Below are 3,454 nucleotides of genomic sequence, written 5' to 3'. Positions count from 1 at the left end.
TTGTCCCTGGACGTGAGTTCCCGTCCTTCCTGGAGTCCCGGACTTCCCCGATCAGAAAAGGCGCGCTCTGCCGAGGCCCTGGGCTGCCCAGGCTCTGCCTCCTCAGTGGCCAGCGTCAGGCGAGAGAGCGAGGACCCTTCGGCTCCCGCCCGGGCGCCTGCACCGTCCTCCCACTCCCCCTCCCCGGCCCGGCGCGTCGACAGCAAGGGGGTTTTCATGCACACCCCCCGCCCTCGGCCAACATAGGGGTCTCGGATCCCGTGGCCTCCTCCGGGTGGGGCTCCTACCCCGGAGCCCGCAAAGCTCACACATTGCGGGGGGAGGGGGGAGCGGCGGGTGAGTTGCAGGGCTGAGGTCCGCTGCCCCGCAGCGCAGGACTGGAGGTCTCTTACGGGCACAGCGCCACCCCGAGCCTCGCTTGACCGCTGCGGGGAAAGCGGGAAAGCGGAAGGGGCTCCCGGGCCTGAACCGCGGCACGCTCGTGGTACATGGCGCTGCTGGGCAGGCGAAGAAACTGACTTGACTCAGGTGTGCGGGGCACGGGGGGAAAAAGAGGTGAAGGCCCTGCAGCTGGACCGCCTCAGAGCTGCAGAGATCAGGAAAGGCCATAAGTAATTTACTAAAAGAGCAAATTTTAAGAGGGGAAATTTGAGACAGTAATAGCAGCAGCATCTGGGGGAACCGCAGGGGGGGAAAAAAGTTGTGAATCAGACTTTTGCACAGGGACTCAGATTTTGCAATAGGCGCTTAATTAAAAATAAAATATATTGACGCGGTAGGCAAGTCGTGTTCCCAGGAAGGTAAAAATACAGTTGACTCGCCCCACACCCCAGATGCTCCACCTGCCTGCTGTAATTACAGGGCTTCAGAGAGGAGAGGAAAAAAACACGAACAGAGAGAAATCTGCTTGCATATTTTTCTTCTATTGTGGTGGACTCATTTGAATTATAATGTGTTGCAGGCCACAGTAGGAAATTTTGTGCCTTGAATAATGAATCCCCCTGGAGCCCACGGTACCTGTACTTCTCTTTAGTGTCCTCTGAGAATAACGTGTTCGACATTCAAGTGACAACAGTGGAAAGGATTTCAAAGCCCTGGAGCCCCAGAACGCTGTACACCCTGACGGCTCTTCTGCCTGCCCTGTCTTTGGCTTCCAAATACAGCAGGTTCTTTCTTTACTTTAAATATGTTCATCTTTTACACGGGTCTTGGCTGTCCACAGAAATACAGTCCAGATGAGTAGGCTCTTCTAAATCTGAGTTAGCCCTGCCCGTACAAAGCTTCGAAGGTGCTAAGGCCCCAGGATACTACCTAGATTTTTTTTAATGGAAAAACTGGGGACCAGAGAGGTACAATGTCTTGTCCCAAGCCAAAACAGGCTTTTCTGATGTTGATATTATTTGACTGGCTCAAGCTGGCTTTCCATAAGAAAAAAATAGTAAACATTCAGTACTTTAATAAGACAGACGCAGTTTAGGTTGCAAGCAATATCCAAACCTTTGGGACACTCCATGGTTCTGAATAACTATTTTATAGAGGTTTGAAGTTAACAGGCAAATGCAGGGAAAAAAATACAAAAATCTCAGTAAGATGAGAGAATAAAAGCTTTACAAAATGATAGAAGCAAATGCCTAAACTTTCAGTTTTGTTTTGTTTTTGTTTTTAGTTGAGCATTCTTTCTGGTTTGAGATAGATTGAGAAGCCTTTTTAAAAACAAGTTATTTTTGACCAAATAATATTAAGTATATCCATATGATAACATGGAACCAATTTTTTAAAAGTTCTTAAATGATATGGAAGGATTTCTAACATACATTACTGAGTAGAAAGCAAATATACTACTATTTGAATGGGATGAAAAGATCAAAGGAAAGTGTATATGCGTTATTTGTTTATAGAGCAATAGACTATCTCTGGATGGATATTGCTTTTGGGATGGGGTGGGAGGACAGGGAGAGGGGACTGTGGCCTCTGTATCTAAATCCTCTGTCAGTTTGTTTTTAAACAATGTAAATGGATTGCTTGTTTAAAAAATAAATAAAACTTGATAAATATTAAAGTCGTTCAAGCTGTAATACAGCCTGGTCAAGACATGGTGATGGAGGGAGGGATGGGTAATTGTTAATCCTGCTTTTTGTTTTTGTTTTTTTTTTTTTTTGCGTTACGCGGGCCTCTCGCTGTTGTGGCCTCTCCCGCTGTGGAGCACAGGCTCCAGACGCGCAGGCTCAGCGGCCATGGCTCACGGGCCCAGCCGCTCCACAGCATGTGGGATCTTCCCGGACTGGGGCACGAACCCGTGTCCCCTGCATCGGCAGGCGGACTCTCAACCACTGCGCCACCAGGGAAGCCCCTGATCTTTTAAAGGTAATTTTATTCATTACTTCCTCAAGTTTTCATCGAGTTTCTTAATAACTTGCCAAAGAAAGCTGATATGGAGTTTTCTTCTCTGCCTGCTGCTTCTCTCTAACCAAGGCACAGACAGGCAGGGAAATAACCTGAAAATGGGATATAGGAAGGAAGAGAATAAAAAAGCAAAGACCAGGTTTAATCAGCAAGTTAACAAAGGACAGCTGACTACACTCGCTTACTTTCTGAGCTAGGACATTTCCTCTGTGTCCTGAGAACTATTTCAGGACTTTGTAAGTCCCCACTTATTAACATTCTAAGAGCTTTGAGCTGAAAAGCAGATAACCCCAAAGCCTGGAAAAGGCAAAAACTCTGCCAGACCTTTGGGTCTGGCTGAACCATCTTGAAATAGCTCTTTAGAGTCTGCTGTACCACTTCCAGCAGCCGCAAAGAGCAGAGAAACTCAGAGGGTCATCCCCATGGTGTGAGATGTTCCCCCAAAGAGCTCTCAATCCTACTTGTAGATGTTTGACCCTGCAGTCCAGCTGATTCCCAGGATGCAGAGAGTGAGCCCAGTTGCACCCCAACATGGGAACATCCTCCCCAAAGACAAAAGTGGAAATCCTCTGTGATAGGTTCTTCCTATTCAAACAAAACAAGCAAACCAAAACAAACACGCACAAAAACCCTTCTCTTTTCTACCTGCTCTCTGATTCCCTTTCTCAGAGCCCAAATCTTCCTCTCTCCACGTAGAGCAGGGTTTCTAAACCTTGGCACTATTGACATTTTGCACCAGATAATTCTTTGTTATCAGAGGCCTGCACTGTGCGTTGCAAGATGTTGAGCTGCAATCCTGCCCTCTGTCTACTGTCTAGCGCCATTCCCCAGGTGAGGGTATATGTATATATACATATTTGTTAGGAGTCAGAGAGAAGGTAGAAGGCAGGTGACATTAAGATGTTGTGCTAGATACTTTCCATTTACCTCTCCAAATCCACTCTCCACCCTTTTCCACCCTGCTCTGGGCCTCAGGGTGTTGACTCTTACAGAAGGCACTGATAACTTCATCAACATGCTGTCTCTCTGGCTTTTGCTTGGGTTTGGCCAT

The sequence above is a fragment of the Pseudorca crassidens genome, chromosome 3, assembly GCF_039906515.1.
Source record: "Pseudorca crassidens isolate mPseCra1 chromosome 3, mPseCra1.hap1, whole genome shotgun sequence".
Lineage (NCBI taxonomy): Eukaryota > Metazoa > Chordata > Mammalia > Artiodactyla > Delphinidae > Pseudorca > Pseudorca crassidens.
This window is presented reverse-complemented; position numbering follows the sequence as displayed.